Source organism: Corylus avellana, chromosome 1 (genome assembly GCF_965113065.1).
Source record: "Corylus avellana chromosome 1, dhCorAvel1.hap1.2, whole genome shotgun sequence".
NCBI lineage: Eukaryota > Viridiplantae > Streptophyta > Magnoliopsida > Fagales > Betulaceae > Corylus > Corylus avellana.
In genome coordinates this window covers 41763919-41774883 of record NC_142490.1, presented here as the reverse complement: position 1 = coordinate 41774883, position 10965 = coordinate 41763919, and the positions used below count along the sequence as shown (strand labels likewise).

General features: G+C 37.0%; 2 pseudogenes; both read left to right on the top strand.

Annotated features, from left to right (window-relative positions):
- The first annotated feature begins 428 nt into the window (after positions 1-428).
- LOC132172551 (L-type lectin-domain containing receptor kinase VII.1 pseudogene) lies at positions 429-2590 on the top strand (annotated as a pseudogene).
- Positions 2591-7828: 5238 nt separating this feature from the next.
- LOC132173084 (L-type lectin-domain containing receptor kinase VII.1 pseudogene) lies at positions 7829-10225 on the top strand (annotated as a pseudogene).
- The last annotated feature ends 740 nt before the right edge of the window (positions 10226-10965 follow it).

Sequence of the window (10965 nt, the reverse complement as noted above, 5' to 3'; positions counted from 1 at the left end):
GGCCACTCTTTTCCTTGCCTTCTCTTTCAGATTATGCTGTGACTCTTCTTCTGAAGACCATTCCTCTTCGGACATAAATTATTCTGTCATATCTTGGAGAATGCATGCAAGTTGGATTGGCTAAAAACAATCAGGAGATTCTGGATTGTATTTTGGAGACAAATTAAACCATGCAATTCTGTAGCCCTTCTTTGACTCTTCTAAACTCGATCTCATTCTCTTTTCAATCCCATTTTTTTCTCCATTCACTACAGTTGAAAACTCTGCTATGAAAATGTTGATAGATAACAACCCGGCTACCTGCCTTGTGGCGAAAAAAATCAAATGCAATGAATATCTACAAGGTGACCAAGAAAGTTCAATAACTCCTCATCCAATCCAACACCATCTGCTCATCTCTCTTTCCGTTTTTTTAGCTACCATCCTCCATGGATGAGCATAAACACCAACAGCCTCTCCTACTATGCTTTCTGCTGCCCGTTTTCCTCTTCTTCCAATCCATATCGGCTGTTGATTTCGTCTTCAATGGCTTCAACTCCTCCGATATGTTACTCTATGGCCTGGCCGACGTTGAATCTCGTATTCTAACGCTCACTAACAGAACATATTACTCAATCGGCCGGGCAATTTACCCAGAAAAGATCCCCGCTAAAAACCCAAACTCTTCTTATGTGTATCCTTTCTCAACTTCTTTCATCTTCTCTTTGGTTCCTTACAAGAATAATCCTTCCGCTAGCAATGGCATAGTTTTCATGTTTGTGCCCGTTAAGGGCATCGAAGGCGCAGACCCAGCTAATTATCTAGGCCTTCTCAACTTCAACAACAATGGGAATCCCAATAACCATGTCTTTGGTGTCGAGTTTGATGTGTTTAAGAACGAAGAATTCGATGACATAAGCGCCAACCATGTTGGAATCGACGTGAACTCCCTCAAATCAAATGCATCACACGATGCCGGGTACTGGCCCGACAACAGCAGCGATGCTGATGATGACAAGTCATTCAAGGAATTGAAGCTCAACAGTGGTGAAAATTACCAAGTTTGGATTGACTATTCAAATTCTTTGATTCATGTTACTATGGCTCCGGCAGGCATGAAAAGACCTCTGAAGCCTTTGTTGAATGTTTCTATTGATCTTTCTGAGGTTTTTGAGGATGAAATGTTTGTTGGCTTTTCTAGTAGTACCGGAATTTTAATTCAAAGAAACAATATTTTAGCTTGGAGCTTTAGTAATTCCAACTTTTCGTTAAGCCAAGAGTTGGTTACCACCGGTTTGCCATCGTTTGTTCTTCCAAAGGGTTCTATATTTCGATCCAAATGGTTTATTGCAGGAATCACAGTGGGAGGTTTCTCCGGTGTCTGTCTTTGTACTCTGTTTGCTCTGTTTTTGATCAAGAGGAAGCGAAGGGGAGTACATGTTAGGGAGAGAGAGGAAATGGAAGATTGGGAATTGGAGTATTGGCCACACAGAATGACTTATGTAGAAATTGAGGTGGCCACAAGACATTTCTCAAAAGAAAATGTGATTGGAACTGGAGGGAACGGTAAGGTCTATAAGGGTGTTTTAGCAGGAGGGGCAAAGATTGCAGTGAAATGCATTTCGCATGAAAATGATGGGATGAGAGAATTTTTGGCTGAAATTTCAAGCCTTGGAAGATTGAAGCATAGAAGTTTGGTGGGGTTGAGGGGGTGGTGCAAGAGAGACAAGGGGAACTTCTTTTTGGTTTATAACTATATGGAAAATGGGAGTTTGGACAAGTGGGTGTTTGAATGTGATGACAGGAAGATGTTGAGCTGTGAAGACAGAATAAGGATTTTGAAAGATGTGGCTTCAGCAGTCTTGTACTTACATGAGGGGTGGGAAGCAAAAGTCCTACATAGGGACATTAAGGCCAGCAATGTGTTACTTGACAAGGATATGAATGGGAGGCTAGGGGATTTCGGATTAGCCCGAATGCACGACCATAGTCAAGTGCCTAACACGACTAGGGTGGTCGGGACCGTCGGATATATGGCGCCGGAAGTGATTAGGAGCGGACGGGCATCAGCTCAAACTGATGTGTTTGGATTTGGTATCTTGGTTTTAGAAGTAATGTGTGGGAGGAGGCCTATAGAAGAAGGGAAGCCACCATTGGTAGATTGGGTATGGCTATTGATGGTACAAGGGCAATTAATGAATGCTTTTGATGAGAGATTGAAGGGTAGAGGGGAGTTTGATGAAGAAGAAGTGGACAGGGTGCTTCAATTGGGCTTGTTGTGTGCGTACCCTGACCCAAGTTCCCGGCCAACCATGAGACATGTAGTCAAAGTGTTGGAGGGGAACAAAGAGGTGGAGGACGAGGTTGAAAGCGAGGATACGGATTGATATTTGCTCCGAAAAATGAAATCCATTCCACGAAATTTTGGGTCTTCATCATACCCAACACTTGGAGATACTCGGAAGTCCCACTCTTCATCCATGCATTTCTCTTGGTCCAAAACTATGGTGGGGGGCAGGTGAATCTGCATCATGAATGGACAATTGAGTGTAATTTGTTGTATCATCTCAAAAGCAACAGAAGAAAGAAAGGAGATTACATACATAATGAAAAAGGGTCTAAATGTATTACATTGTATTATGAGTGTTGGCTTGGCTATATATATATATATATATGTGTGTTTGTTTTCTAAGCAAATAAAATAAGCCTCAATACAACCGAATCCGTTTGCATATTGCAAAGGGAGAAAAATGAGTTTTTGGTAATGAAATTGACTAGCAATTTTTTTTGTTGGGTTTCTAAATTATAATGTCTTGTCATAGGAGAGCGTTTACACACATCAATGAGACCTTCCTCAATTTCAAAGGCAGGAGGGGGGTTGCCATATCTGAAAGGTCACCTCCGGTCCTCCAATCTCCATTTGAACAAAAAGGTTGGTCCACGTGATTTTTCATCAAGTCACGTGGGGGGCCACTCAACTCAAGCGTCCATTAGCCGCCGCCGCCTTGCTGTGTTCTTCTCTCCCATTGAATCTACAACTTGCTGGTCCACGTGATTTTTCATAAATACAGCGACAGAAAGAGACTTTTGCGCGTGAAAACTGAGAGAGACTGGAGAGGTACAGTCGCACCGTCATGCTTTTTCTTACTTTTCAAGTTGCAGCACGGCACTAAGAAAAAAACAAAACAAGGAGTTTTACTTTTCAACTTCTCCTTTCAAGTTGAAAATCAAATGACCCCTCACCTCTCAAAAATTTTTCTTACTTCAATAGGATTTTTTCGGATGCCCTAGGTTGCCCACTCTCAATCATTCATTAAGGGGTAAATCTTTCTTAAGAGAACCAGAGTTCATGACTCATTATTCTGATTTTCTTTCAGTTCAGGCATTTTAATAATTAGGTCAAGAGTTCATACGAATGTTGGAAAAAAGAAGGTTGAGGACAAAGTGTGGTTTTTTTTTTTTTTTTTTGCAAAAGGCATAGTTTAGTGTTCTGTTTTATTTATCAAAACAAACCATTTTACAGTTTTACTTATGCTGAGAAGAGCTCCTTTAGCGTAAAATTCATTTTAAGAAAAAATCCTTTTAACTCCCTTCAAACTATTACCTCAACGATAATCTCACCACAAATGATTAATTGCGACAATCTCCCTCTTTCATCTCCAAACTACCAAAACAATGACAATGTACTCATTAATGATAACAAAATGATGAAATTATCCTTATAAAATTTTCAACAAGACAAACATGTCCCTTAAATTTTTTTTTTTAAAAAAAAAACAATTAAATATATTTAAAATTTAAAATACAAATATTAAAAATATTTGGCCAGAATGGGAGTGGCGAGCCACCCCCATGGCCTAATGGCGGTGGTCCGACCACCATCAATTCCAAGGGTGGTTCGGTACCCCTTTTTGCTTTTTATTTATTTTTAAATTTTTTATTCTTTTTTATTTTTTTATAAATTTTTGTATTTTTGTTTTTAGGGTATAGTATGAGTAATTTTGTCATTTTGTTAAAATTGAGGGTTCATTGTCATTGGTAGTTTGAGTGGTAAATTGTCCCAATTGATAGTTTAGGGAAAAATTATAATTATGGTGATAGTTTGAGAGGGTTAAGATGATTTTACCAAAAAAAAAAAAAATTGTTTTAATTAAGCTTTAATTAAGCATAACTGACAACTATAAAAGGCTCTTACTTTAAAGTTGGACTTTTTTCTTTTTTCCTTTTTTTTTTCTTTTTTCTTTTTTTTAAAAATAAATAAATAAAAAGAAGCAACGACTTTAAACCTATTGCCTAGGTATATATATTTAAAATTTTAGATCTTTGGTAATTTGCGAAATCCTAACCAACAACACTAGTAAATTAGAGATTTAGAGCATTTCAAAAAAAAAAAAAAAAAATCAGAGAATTAGAGTCTTGGAAATCACACTGAGGTTTTTAGATCTAATATACCATCCCCTCTTGTGTGGACATGTCAAAAAAAAATTTCTAAGAATTAGAAGCCGTTTAACAATTTAAAAATTCAACTATTTGCAATTTTTGTATACAATATTTCTTCCTCCTTCAACAATTCAAATTAATTTTTCCTACTTTGTCTTAAAAATGTTCAGCTATGTAGTCAAACTTTTACCTTCTTAAAAATCGTTTACGTAACTAAATGAGGGATCAATGGATAAATGATTATCTGATCAAATATATTGAGAATGATATATTCAAGATTTTCAAGAATAAAAAAATAATTACAACCATTTCAAAATGTGAAGATTTGTTAGAGCCAATTGAATAAATTAACGCCAAGTGTGAAAAATTAAATTGTAAGTTGCATTTATATGTTTTAAACAATAACTAAATTTTGTTGAATCATTTTTTTATTTCATTTATATATATATATATTTTATATTTTTAAATTAATTTTTTTTAGACTTTAATTTTTTTTAGGAAAAAAAATCTTGACCTCCTAACAAAAATCTTGGCTCCGCCACTGTCTGCATTTGTATCTGCATAATGCGGTTATCACTTTTAGGTATCTACATCTACATTTGCTTTGTGCGATTAGCATTTGCATCTACGCAATTATTACAGAAATTAAATGCGGTTATTATCTGTTAATGAATGTTTTGCGACTTGAAGTTGTAATTTGTGCTTCTAGTTGAACACTATTATTCAGATCACACTTATTAATCATTTTGCCATAAATTACAAATGCAGCAAAAAAAAAAAAAAAAAATCAACACACTATGAATCTAAATCAACCCTCCTACACGTACAAATCATGAATCAATTAAATGTAAAATATAAAGAAAATTGTATTGTAAGTAAAATATGACAAACTAATAAGCTTCATTACTAACAAACTTCTAAGCAAGAGAAAGAGATGCTTCAATAATTGAATTTAAAGCTTTTATATATATCATATATAAAGCGAATACATATACGATTATTAATTGTATTTGCATACCTTAAAATTGCTATTCACATTTGTATATGCGGATTGCATGTTCGAGCGATTATTATCTACCCGCACTTTCACCCTTAATCTTAAGTACTCGAAAATCTAACATCCATAAAAATTAAAAAAAAAATCAAAAAATCAAAATTCTAAGTGGTTATATGATGTATAGAAATATATAATAATAAAAAGAGAGTAGAAGTAGAGAAAGGCACCTGACCATATCGAGGTATATATATATATAGGGAAATTATATATAAATTCATTAGGTCAATGTGACTTTATTTAAAACTCCATAGGTGTTTTTTTTTTTTCGGAAATTGACTCCTTAGATCAATCGAAACTACAATCAACTTTCTACCGTAAAATTTTTTTAACAGCTGTTAGAGCCACTCAAAACTCTCTCTGTTTTACCTAATTAAAATATTAATTTTTTAATAATTTAATTTAAAAAATTAAATCTTAAAAAAAAAAAAATTGAAGGGTATGGGGTGGCTTGCTAGCAACCCCAAACTACCCATGGGGTGGCTCGAGCCACCCCTTGGGTGGTTTGGGGTGGCCGCGAGCCACCCCATGGGTGGAGGAGTGGCCTGCGGGCCACCCCTTAGGTAGTTTGGGGTGGCTCGCGGTCACCCCTTTCCACCCAATGGGTGGCTGCAAGCCACTCCATGGGCGGAGGGGTGGCTTGCGGGCCATCGCAAACCCCCAATGGGGTGGCCTGCAATGACGCATTAATCTAAGGAGTTTATATATATATTATTGTTAATTTCTATATTCTCGTGCTTAGATAAGTCAGAGGTGATGTCCCTATTAGAATTCTACAAAATTATAATGGCTAGTGTAAAAGATCACAAAAGTCTAACGGTGACGTTATTCAATTGAAACTTGAAATCTCCAATGGGTAGTTGATATATAAAATAAGTAGAAGGAATTATTAATTACATGCAAAAAAATCATTATTTTTCACTTATTTTAATCGAGCCCTATGTGTCCCTGTTACATTAGTTTATCCTTTAATCAACTTCTTAAAAGTGATTGTTCTATAAGGTGACGTGAAAAATGCATTTGATTATAAAAGCACTCACAATAGCTTAGTCATTTCTTATTTTTATCTAAAATAAATAAGTAAAACAGTAAAAAAAAACCTTCTACATTGAAATATTATGCATTTCAAATGCAAAATACATTTTTTTAACATTTGTGAACAATTCACCGCTACATGTAGCGGACACTATTTACACATCCATCTCATTAATATACTATTTATCTCTCCACATCACTCTTTTCCCAAGATTTTCTATTCCACATCTCTCTTTTACCAAAATTTTCTCTTACTATTTCTCTTTCAACATCTCTTTTTTCCTAAAATTAAAAAATAAGATGTTTAAGAAAAATACAATGATTATAAAAAAATAAAAAGAAATAAAATTAATAGATAATTTTTTATGTAAAAATTTTCAATTAGGTTAGAGAAGGAGAAATCCTAGTTACATTATATTTAATATTCATCCAATAATGTTGAAATTTTTTTATTATATATTTAATAAGATTAAATCTAGAAGTTATTTAGGAGTATAATATTAAACAATTATAAAATAAAAATATAATATTTAATATTCCCCACAAAAAAGCTGTCCTTATGAGATGCTCGTAGTCAAGTAAGCACTAAATTATAAAAACAAAAAAACAAAAAAATACATGACGTATGTGTTTGAAAAGTTAAGGGGCAACCATTAAGATTGCCCCCTTGAATATCTGTTGATAATTACTCATTCTAACTTATCTGTACGGTCAGTCGTTCAATGAATATGCTAATAAAAGTCAAAGGGAGATTAGGTGGATGTAAAGTTTGTCTAATAATACAAACGAAAATTCGTCTAAAGAAGAAACAACAAAAACATGGTGCTACAAACAACCATGAGCTCATTCTAGAGCTGTCGACACATGCCATGCCAACACGAAACCACGTACTTCGATCTTGTAGCCGTCTTTGACTCTTCTTCTCAAGTGTAAACTTCAAGAAACCTTTCCCCGGCTTCTCTGATGCCTATCTCGACTTGCGTGGCAGCTTTGTCAACCACTGACTTTTCCCTTTTACCAGGAAGAGATGTTTTATTTGTAGTTTACCACCTTCTACAACTTTCCAGCTCTAGATGTTTTTCAGAAATTGGGTAACGTTTGGGAAAGTAACCAAAGTTGCCATTTTTGCCATTTACTACTTTTGATAGATTATCTTCTATGAAAATGTTGATTCACACCTACCGGCTACTGTCAGGCTACCTTCCTGCCTTCTGAGTCTCTGACCAAAAAATAAATAAAAAATCCAACGAATTTCTGAAAGTTGACCAAGAAACTTCAATTACTACTTCTCATCCACCACCACCACCTTTTCATAATTTTCTCAGATCCACCTGCATCTGCTCATCTCTGTTTCGCGAGGGGGTCCTCTTCTTCAATTCTTCAATTATGAAAGAGCAGAAACACCGACAGCGTCTCCTACTATGGTTTCTGCTGCCGGTTTTTCTCCTCTTCCAATCCATATCGGCCGTTGATTTCGTCTTCAATGGCTTCAACTCCTCAGATGTGTTGCTTTATGGCCTGGCCGACGTTGAATCTCGTATTCTAACGCTCACTAACAAAACAAGTTTCGCAATCGGTCGTGCTCTTTACCCAGAAAAGATCCTTGCTAAAAAGCCAAACTCTTCTTATGTGAATCCTTTCTCAACTTCTTTCATCTTCTCGATGGCTCCTTACAAGAATACTCTTTCTGGGCATGGCATAGTTTTCCTTTTTGTGCCCGTTACTGGCATCGAAGGCGCGAGCTCATCTCAACATCTAGGCTTTCTCAACTTCTCCAACATGGGGAATCCAAACAACCATATATTTGGTGTCGAGTTTGATGTGTTTAAGAACCAAGAATTCGATGACATAAGCGACAACCATGTTGGAATCGACCTCAACTCCCTCAAATCAAATGCAACACACGACGCCGGCTACTGGCCCGACAACCAAAGAAGCGACAACAGCAGCAATGCTGATGATGAGAAGTCGTTCGCGGAATTGACGCTGAATAGCGGTGAAAATTACCAAGTTTGGATTGACTATTCAGATTCTTTGATTAATGTTACTATGGCTCTGGCAGGCATGAAAAGACCTCTGAAGCCTTTGTTGAATGTTTCTCTTAATCTTTCTGGGGTTTTTCAGGATGAAATGTATGTTGGATTTACTAGTGCTACCGGACAGTTAGTTGAAAGCCACAGGATTTTGGCTTGGAGCTTTAGTGATTCCAACTTCTCGTTAAGCCAAGAGTTGGTTACCACAGGTTTGCCATCTTTTGTTCTTCCAAAGGAGTCAATATTTCGATCAAAAGGGTTTATTGCAGGAATCACAGTGGGAGGTTTCTTCGGTATCTGTCTTTGTGCTCTGTTTGCTCTGTTTTGGATCAAGAGGCAGCGAAGGAGAGCTAGGGAGAGAGCGGAAATGGAAGAATGGGAATTGGAGTATTGGCCACACAGAATGACTTATATAGAAATTGAGGCGGCCACAAGAGATTTCTCAGAAGAAAATGTGATTGGAACCGGAGGGAATGGGAAGGTCTATAAGGGCGTTTTAGCAGGAGGGGCAGAGATTGCAGTGAAATGCATTTCGCATGAAAATGATGGGATGAGAGAATTTCTGGCTGAAATTTCAAGCCTTGGAAGATTGAAGCATAGAAGTTTGGTGGGGTTGAGAGGGTGGTGCAAGAGAGACAAGGGCAACTTCTTGTTGGTTTATGACTATATGGAAAATGGGAGTTTGGACAAGTGGGTGTTTGAATGTGATGACAGGAAGATGTTGAGCTGTGAAGACAGGATAAGGATTTTGAAAGATGTAGCTTTTGCAGTCTTGTACTTACACGAGGGGTGGGAAGCCAAAGTCCTTCATAGGGACATTAAGGCCAGCAATGTGTTACTTGACAAGGATATGAATGGAAGGCTAGGGGATTTCGGATTAGCCCGAATGCACGACCATGGTCAAGTGCCTAACACGACAAGGGTGGTCGGGACCGTTGGATATTTGGCGCCAGAAGTGATTAGGAGCGGACGGGCATCGGCTCAAACCGATGTGTTCGGATTTGGTATCTTGATTTTAGAAGTAATGTGTGGGAGGAGGCCTATAGAGGAAGGAAAGCCAGATTTGGTAGATTGGGCATGGCAATTGATGGTACAAGGGCAGTTATTGAATGCCCTTGATGAGAGATTGAAGGCTGGAGGAGAGTTTGATGGGGAAGAAGTGGACAGGGTGCTTCACTTGGGCCTGTTGTGTGCTTACCCTGACTCGTGTTCCCGGCCAACCATGAGACAGGTAGTGAAAGTGTTGGAAGGGAAAAATGGGTTGGAGGATGAGGTTGAAACTGAGGATATGGATGCATATTTGCTCCAAAGAATGAAATCCATGGATAAGTGGTCTGTGATTCCACGAAATTTTGGCTTTTCATTACACCCAACATTTCAAGATATTCGGCAGTCCCTGTCTTCAACCATGTCTCTTTCTTGGTCCAATTCTTTGGTGGAGGGCAGGTGAATCTACTTCATGAATGCTTGGGGATTGACATCCAAACGTTGGGGAATATAGGATTTTGCTTTTGTTCTTGCACATTTCTTCATACATTCATCCATGTTAATTGGGGTTGGGTATTGTAGAAAACGTTTGTTTGTTAGTGGAAGTAGTTAGACATGTTATTGTGTGTACATATAAAGTTCATTTCTTCTAAATCTGCTATAATCATAATGCGAGTCAAGTAATTGTTTTTTCTCATATCATGTTGTCTTTGTACAGTCTTCCACTTTTAAGGAACCAAATTGATCAGCTAAGAGAGACAGAAAGAGAGGCAGAGAGGGAGAGAGAGTGTGAAAATCTTGGCTTAGAATTAGCCTAAGATCTAAATTTCTACAGAACATGATTTCTTTTCTGCTTGGTTTTGTGTTTGGTTGGAAAATTTGTCCACTATCCTATATTATCTTTAGATGCCACTGCAATTGATGTAATTTGCATATATACAAAATATGATGCTACTTCCTTAAATCTAAGGGCCTAAACAACAATACAATTGCTAGAATTTGCTATGATCCTTTCCACTTTCTGGATGGAACTTTCAAAAAACATGAAGATTTGAGTCAAGATGGCTCATAACTTGTACTGAATTTTGCAACCCAGAATAGCATTGACATAAACAGAAGAAGATCAAAGTGGTGGGTGTCTCATAGAATGACATCAGTGCCAACACTCACCAACATTAAAAGTACAAAGAAAAAGAACATTTGAATATCATCATTCCATTGTTACCCGTCTCTGAAAAACCATCCTGTCCTTGTCCAGATGCCAACTTGAGTGCACCAAACTGCCATAATACTAAATGATTGTTGTTAGGTGAGAACTTTGGTGTGAAAATTTTACTTTAAGAGCAAGACAACAAAATTGAAACCCCACAGTAAAAATATTATAAGGGTAAGAAGGTGCCAATCACAATTTATCGTTAATCGATTCGCCTCGCATTC